The sequence below is a fragment of the Myotis yumanensis genome, unplaced genomic scaffold (genome assembly GCF_028538775.1).
Source record: "Myotis yumanensis isolate MYYU_CA2020_CCGP unplaced genomic scaffold, mMyoYum1.0.hap1 SCAF_1, whole genome shotgun sequence".
Taxonomy (NCBI): domain Eukaryota; kingdom Metazoa; phylum Chordata; class Mammalia; order Chiroptera; family Vespertilionidae; genus Myotis; species Myotis yumanensis.
In genome coordinates this window covers 170728548-170736808 of record NW_027223752.1, presented here as the reverse complement: position 1 = coordinate 170736808, position 8261 = coordinate 170728548, and the positions used below count along the sequence as shown (strand labels likewise).

Sequence of the window (8261 nt, the reverse complement as noted above, 5' to 3'; positions counted from 1 at the left end):
TAACAAACTTCTGAGTTATATGAAGAAATCTTTAAAAAAATTTTTAATTGATTTCAGCGAGGAAGGGAAAGGGAGTGATAGAAATATCAATGATGAAAGAGAATCATTGATTGGCTGCCTCCTGCACACCCCATACTGAGGACTGAACCCACAACCTGGGCACGTGCCCTTGACCGGAATCAAACTGCAATGCCCTATCCACTGAGACAAACCAGCTAGGGCTATGAAGAAATCTTAATAAGGAAACTCTTTACAATGGTTTAAGCAGGATGTATGCTCCATCGTGAAGCTAGTAATAGCAAAGCGTCATTAACAGTCTTCCATGTGAAATGACAAGAAAGGGAACCTGCTCTGCTTCTTTGCCCAGCATGCCCACCCCCACAGCCATGAAGATGGGAATCATTGCAGAAATCTTAGAAGGAAGAACCGAGAAATATGTGGATACTCCATTTGGCAAGCCTTCTGATGCCTTAGTTTTGAGAAAGATAAAGAATGTTGATTGCGTCCTCCTTGCAAGGCATGGGAGGCAGCATACCATCATGCCTTCAAAAGTCAACTATCAGGCAAACATCTGGGCTTTGAAGGAGGAGGGTTGTACTCATGTCACAGTGACCACAGCTTGTGGTTCCTGGAGGGAAGAGATTCAGCCCGGCGATGTCGTCATTATTGACCAGTTCATCGACAGAACCACCATGAGGCCTCAGACCTTCTATGATGGGAATCACTCCTGTGCCAGAGGAGTGTGCAATATCCCAGTGGCTGAGCCGTTCTGCCCCCAAACCAGAGAGGTCCTCATAGAGACTGCTAAGAAACTCGTGACAGCGCTCACAATCCAAGGACCTCGTTTTAGTTCCTGGGCAGAAAGTTTCATGATTCCCACATGGGGGATGCATGTTATCAACATGACCACAGTTCCAGAGGTGTTTCTTGCTAAGAAGGCTGGACTTTGCTATGCAAGTATGACCATAGCAACAGATTAGGATTGCTGGAAGCAGCATGAGGAAGTGGTTTCGGTGGGCCCGGTTTTAAAGACCCTGGAAGAGCCTGACTGGCATGGCTCAGTGTTTGAGCAGCAACCTTTGAACCAGGAAGTTACTGTTGGATTCCAGGTCAAGGCACATGCCCAGGTGGCAGGCTCATCCCAAGTGGGGGGCGTGCAGGAGGCAGCCAATCAATGATTCTCTCTCATCATTGATGCTTCTATCTCTTTCTTCCTCTCCCTTTCTCTCTGAAATCAATAAAAATATATTTAAAAATAAAAAAAAGAGCCTGAAAGAAATGCCAAAAGTTTGCACCTTACTGCATACTTCAGATAGGTCCCATGGAATGGTCAGAAATCCTCCATAACCTGAAGAATACAACCTAGTTCTCTGTTTTATTACCAAGACATTAAAATACAGCATGAATGCCCAGAAGATAAGCCTTTCTAATTCTAGTCATTTGGGAGAAAGCCTGTATAATTTGAAATGTGGAAAAGCTTTCATGCCCTTGCCCACTAAGGAAGAGCATGTGATAAGACCATGCCCAAGTGAAAGACGCCTTCTGAAAGACACGGACTGCTTCAAAAAACAGAAGGCAAGTAAATGGCCAGTAAACATGGAAAATGCCAACCCTTTAGAAAAGACAAGACACCATTCACTCTTCCCCCATTAAATACATAACAATAAAGGGTGGGAGGTGAGTTTCCTATGTTGGCAAGGAATATGAAGATAAAATGGGCCTCGTAGACTATTTATTGGTGTCACTGTAAATTGGTACAATCTGTCTAGAGAGTGGTTTGGTAAATGTATCAAAAGGCTTAAAAATACACTCTCTGTGCTGGTTACTGTACTCCTTTTATCTTTAAAAATTTATCTCTAAAAAAGTAGAAATGCACACAAAGAAATATGTATAAAGAAGGATGTTTAAATGTAGTATTAGTTTTAATAGCAAATATTCAATACAATCTGAATATCCAAACATTGGAGATAAATTATGGTTTAGCTCTAATTCGATTGTGAAGCACCCAACTGAAGATCATGTTGTTGCTTTTTTAAAATATATTTTTATTGATTTCAGAGAGGGAGAGAGAGAGAGAGAGAGAGAGAGAGAGAGAGAGAGAGAGAGAGAAACACCAATGATGAGAGAATCATTAATTGGCTGCCTCCTGAACCCCTCCACACTGGGGATCGAGCCTTCAACTCGGGCATGTGCCCTGACCAGTAATTGAAACCATGACCTCCTGGTTCACAGATCGGCGCTCAACCACTGAGCCAAGTCAACTGGGCTGAAGATCATGTTTTTATACAATATTTAATGTCCTAAAGAATTGGTTGCTCTGCAATATAAAATGAAAAAAAAGGACATGTGAGCATTTTACAGTACTAATTTTGTTTTAAAATCCTACATAAATGTACAAAGAGACTAGGAAGAAATAGAATTTTTGTTATTGTATTTTGGGGGTATACTGGATCATTTTAATTTTCTTTATATATTTTTTTCTTCACTTTTTTTTCTACATGAATATAATCAAAAAGTAAAGTTATTTTAAAAATAAAAATTACTGAAAAAGAAAAAAATAAATAAAATGACAAGAGAGGAAGGATTTACCAAACCCTGACAGAGTGGGCTGCCTGAAGGTACTGTGACCTTCAAGACAGGCATGCCGCCAGCACATGTAAACAGTACAGGAATGGCGTTCGTCTTGCTCGTTTTGCTCCTGTAGGTGATCCCATTGGTCTGACTCAATCAGAAGCCAAAAGTTAAGAGCACATTTGATGCAGTTCACACATTCCACTTTCCAGGAAGTGCAGCCCAAAGTAGAGGAGGAAAAGGCTCTAGGGCAGTGATGGCGAACCTTTTGAGCTCTGCGTGTCAGCACTTAACTCTGGTGCCATGTCACATATAGAAATTTTTTGATATTTGCAACCATAGTAAAACAAAGACTTATATTTTTGATATTTATTTTATATATTTAAATGCCATTTAACAAAGAAAAATCAACCAAAAATATGAGTTCGCGTGTCACCTCTGACATGCGTGTCATAGGTTCGCCATCACTGCTCTAGGGTCTAACAGAATACATAGGACATATTGCCTTTATAAATCAAGAAAAACTTTAAACCCCTGTCTTCCTTCACTCCTGGAAAGCTAAGCTATTAAAGAGCCAATTTCCTTAACAATAGTACATCTAGACCTTGTACCCATCTGTACCCATCACTCTGTTGCTGGATTGTTGACTAGAATAATTTACTGTTGCTTCTTTTTCAGAGAATTGCTCTTGGCCAATAGGGAGCTACTTTCTTAAGAGACTAATCCTTTGCCCTTCCTTCAGGAAGTCGATCAATGGCAGACTGACACAGCAGTACAATAACTGGTCCACTCGTCATAATGTGAGACTAACTCTGTGGTGCAATTTGTGTTTCAAAACTTCCCCAAGAGATCAGACTTAAGCAAGTGTCTGCATGAGGCCACATGCTTGGTTAGTTTGTTTTCCTACCCTATCCTGCTTCCCTCCCCCTGCTTCTCCTGAGGGAACTTTCCTAAAGTCATTGGAATAAGAGTCCCTGTCTTAGGCTCTACCTCTAAGATCCTTGACCTAAGACGTTCTGTAAAATAATATATATGTGTACATGTTGCTCATGAGGGGATCTTTAATTCTGTGTCATCTTTAATCCTTTATTTTAAAATACACTGGCACTTTAGAGTACTTTACATGCATTTAAAAATTTTATCTTGCCAACAAACCAAAGAACAGTCATAGTTTCTGCCCTAAGAGGGAGGATATACTTAAAGGATAAAGAATATCCTGAGAACACACAGAGAGTAAATGGTATTTAAAACTGAACTGTTTAACTCCAAAGACCAGGCTTCTAATCACTAAACTATATTGTTCCCTTTTTGAATTTTAAAAAAATCTAATATTTATTACTAACTTACTAATAACTTTACCATTATTTTGTTATTAAACCCTCTTAACATTCTGTAAGGCAAACATTATAATTATTCCCATTTTATAGAAGAGAAAAGCTGAGAAGTAGACAATATATAAAAGATACAACCTGGAAATAGAGCTCACCACCTTCAGATGAGTGCCTTTTTTCCTCAGCACACAATCTAGAAGTCTATGATTGGCCTACATCCCCATATGACACAGTCTTTTCCAAAATGATGGCAATTGTATGCCTATCCCACTAAATATACAGAAGGCAAATACTTATGTCTGTATTTCTTGCATCTCCTACAATGCCTAGCACATAGTACATGTTCATTAATCCTATATAATAAAAGGCTAATATGCAAATCAACTGAACAGAGGAACAACCAGTTGCTATGATGTGCACTGATCCCCAGGGGGCAGACGCTGAAAGCAGGAGCTGCCCCCTGGTGGTCAGTGTGCTTCCACAGGGGGAACACCACTCAGCCAGAAGCCGGGCTCATGGCTGGCGAGCACAGCTGCAGCGGCAGGAGCCTTTCCTGCCTCTGTGGCAGTGCTAAGGATGTCTACTAACAGAGGGCTCCTGGACTGCAAGAGGGTGCAGGCTGGGCTGAGGGACCACCCCCCCTCCCCCAGTGCACGAATTTCATGCACCGGGCCTCTAGTTTCACATGAATGAATGAATGAATGAATGAGTGAATGGACTGGGAAAACTCACTCTTGCCTTAGTCAGTTCAGTTCAGGCTGCTATGACATAGGACTATAGACTGTAACAAACATTTATCTGACAGTTCTGGAGCCTGGGAAATCCAAGATAAAGGTGCCTGGTGAGAGCTTTTTCCTGCTTTGCAGATAGTTGTCTTCTCCTTGTATCCTCACATGGCAGAGAGCAGAGCAGAGAGAGCAGACTCTCATTTTGCTTCTCATAAGGACACTAATCTCATTCATAAGGGCTCCACTCTCATGACCTAATTATCTCCCAAATAGATAATGCCATCACATTGAGGATTAGAATTTCAACATGTGAATTTTGCAGGACACAAACATTCAGTGCATTAAACTCTTTTCTATGTGTCCTATTCTAGTTCTCTGCCATGTCCATATATAAGTGTATATTGTGCTATTGTTGCTGAGTGAATTTGTCAGGAGAAACTCTCCTTTCAGTCTTTTTTCTCTCTCTTGAGAGTCACTTTACTTATCTATGCCTCTGCATATTCCTATTTGCTACTACAGACATATTCTAGAAAACATATTGAATCAATCACTATTAGAATTAGATAAGAGCCATAGAAATCCTCTTGTCTAAACTTTCGTCTTACAAATGGGAAAGTGAGATGTGGAGAAGCTGAATGCACCAGTCACAAAGCCGTTGACCACTGTCGGCCTAGACCTTGCCCAGTGCTGTTTTATTGGTCCAGGTTGCTGCCTTAACACAAACAGTGAGATACATATATGTGCATATATATTTTTACTTAAACCTTCATCTGTGATGGCCATTTTTAACCTACATCATTTAAGAACGATAATAGAAGCTAGCAGTTACTGAGTCTTAATATTTATGTCTGGCAGTATGTTGGCAGCTCTACATATCTGATCTCATTCAGTCATCCGAATAGTTCCATAAAAGAAATGTTGTTATAATCTCCTGTTAGGAATAAAGACATTGAGGTACAGGGAAGTTAAACAGCTTACCCAAGGTTACAAAACTACCAAGTGGTGGTTTTGAATCACAAAATCTTGATTCCAGAGCCTTCCACACTTTAAAAACTAATCTAAGGAAGTTGTGTTTTTTTTTCTAACTTTTACCACCTATAAAACTTCTGATAGAAGATAAATATTTTCATTGCTTAGCAAAGGAGTCATTAAAACCAAGAAATTTCAAGATCAACTTTCTTCTTCTCTCACTGAAAACCACTAATGGCATAATATACTTTGTGATCATTTTCATACTAGCACAGAATTTAAAAGGAACAAATATTATGTATAAAAACAAAAATTACTGAAATTTTGCTACTTAAGGACAAGAAAATCACATTTTAGTGTAGCATAGTCCTTACTATTTTAAATGAAGGAAATTTACTTATTCGGTAACTTTATCATAGTTACTTTTCTAATACAAGAACTTTTTAAATTTAAAATAGAATTATATTTACTGATTAAATAGTTCACAAGAAATCTATATATATAAAAGCCTAAGTGACCAAAGGACGGGATGACCAGATGACCAGATGACCAGCCAGTACCTATGATGTGCACTGACCACAACGGGGCAGACGCTCAACGCAGGAGTTGCCCCCTGGTGTTCAGCGCACTCCCACAACAGGAGCGCTGCTCAGCTGACAGACAGGCGCCAAACACCGGGCTGATGGCTGGCGAGCACACGGCATAGGCATCTCCTGTGGACACTCCCCCAGTACACCTGAGCGGCAGTGGCAGGTGCAGCAGGGCCGGATGAGTGGGAGTGGTGTGGCGCCCGGCCTGGGCTCCTCCCCAGCTGCCTGCCACTTCCTGCACTACTTCATGCTGAGTGGGATCAACGCAGACAGTGGGCTGAAGCCTGACAAGTTGGTGGGTAAGGCTGGGCTGCGGAGGCTCGAGGTCCACTGATCCCCACAAGCCAGGCCGAGGGACCCCACTGGTGCACAAATCTGTGCACTAGGCCTCTAGTAGAATATAAAAAGGCAAAAAAAGTTGTTTCAGTGAAAATTATCATCATGCTTAATGTTGAAATTTTATAAATGCAGAGTAAGAAAATGTTTATCTAAAATTCTTCAAAAGTATTACATACTTTATTTTCAAATTGTTGCAGTGATTAGGAATCATGTATTACTATTTCCTAAGAAAAGAGGCAAAGTGTATGCTATTAAGCCATCCTCTGTACATAGCTAGATGCAAAAATAAAATTGGTATGTGAATTTGTCTTTACTCCACACTTTTCTCTAAGAAAATATTACCATATTTTTAGTGAAGGCCTAAGCAAAACACCTGCAATTAAATGATATTATTTGAATTTGGTTGCTCTGAAGCCATTCTTCTGAAAATAAAAACTGTATTTCAACTTTATTTACAAACTGTATTAAAGGAAATGAAAACAGATCAGTCTGTTTTAAATATATTTTACTCTAATAGAGATACCAACAGCAGTGTCTCCTGTCCTTTGGAAATTTGAATAAACATGGCCTAGTTTCTACTTGTAAATCTAGTAGCAGTTCAAGCTCGCTATAAAATGTGTTTCCTTGCTGTTTCTGGAGGCCTCTGAGCTCCTGTCCATGTGCGCTCTTCTAGTTCTCTGCCATGTCAAACCCTGATGTGAGTATCCCCTCTTACACTATTTCTTCCAAATTTCGATCTCAGTCAGAATGTTGTGATTTTAGTGAATTTACTGAATCTTTGAAGAGTTCTGAGGGAGGACTGCTTCACACAACATTCTCTCATTTGCTGGCTCCTTTGTCCCTTCCCTTCTGCTCTGTCAGCGGCAGAGCCTGGATGGCTCCCCTGTCCTCTCTCCCTGCCCCTCACCTTTTGTCCCTCCTGCTGTATCATAGCCCCTGCGGGTCCAACACCTTCTCTCAGGTGGAGCAGCCCTGCCCAGTTGCTCTGCCTTCACAGTCACCACCCGGAGTTCCAGCGAGCAAATATTCTCAACTTCCTAACATAAGGCATAAATCTTTGAAGTCTTTTTGAGTAAATGCCTCTTTTTAAAAAAAATTTAAATCAATTCCACAATAAGACCCCACCCGAGTATAGAAAAATATATCAAATGTAACCAAATTAATTTAATAATGTAAAAATCACAGAGTATTATTCAATTAAAAGATAGAGCTCAGCCTTTACCATACCTTGAAAAAAAATCTAACAACTATAGTTAATATTATGTAGAGAGAGAGAATAAACTTTGAATAAGTCGTAAAAAGAATTAAACTCTGGAAGATGCTCTCACCTATGAGGTAGTTGAGGATACACGGACTACTTTCCTGGTGGGTGAGATAAAGTGTATTTGGCAGGATCAAGTTTCTTTTTCAGCAATTAAGAAATAAATTTAGAGAGAAAAAAAAGCATTGGGAAAATAAAACAAGCACCCATGCAGCCAGCACCAATAGGAAATAAATTATTACAAGCTAGAGGCCCGATGCATGAAATACGTGCAAGCGTAGGCCCTTGCGGCCCCAGCTGCCTCGCAGCCCCGCAGTCCCGCCCCCTGCCCACTGGTCATTCTGGAAGGTTGTTCCACTGTCCAGTCTAATTAGCATATTAGCTCTTTATTATATAGGATACAATTGAGCCCTAGCCGGTGCTCAGTGGTTAGAACACTGGTCCATGGATCAAAGGGTCACAGGTTGGATTC

At 40.4% G+C, this 8261-nt stretch overlaps 1 pseudogene; it reads left to right on the top strand.

The window, feature by feature from the left end:
- The first annotated feature begins 329 nt into the window (after window positions 1–329).
- LOC139021927 (S-methyl-5'-thioadenosine phosphorylase-like) lies at window positions 330–1393 on the top strand (annotated as a pseudogene).
- Window positions 1394–8261: the final 6868 nt, after the last annotated feature.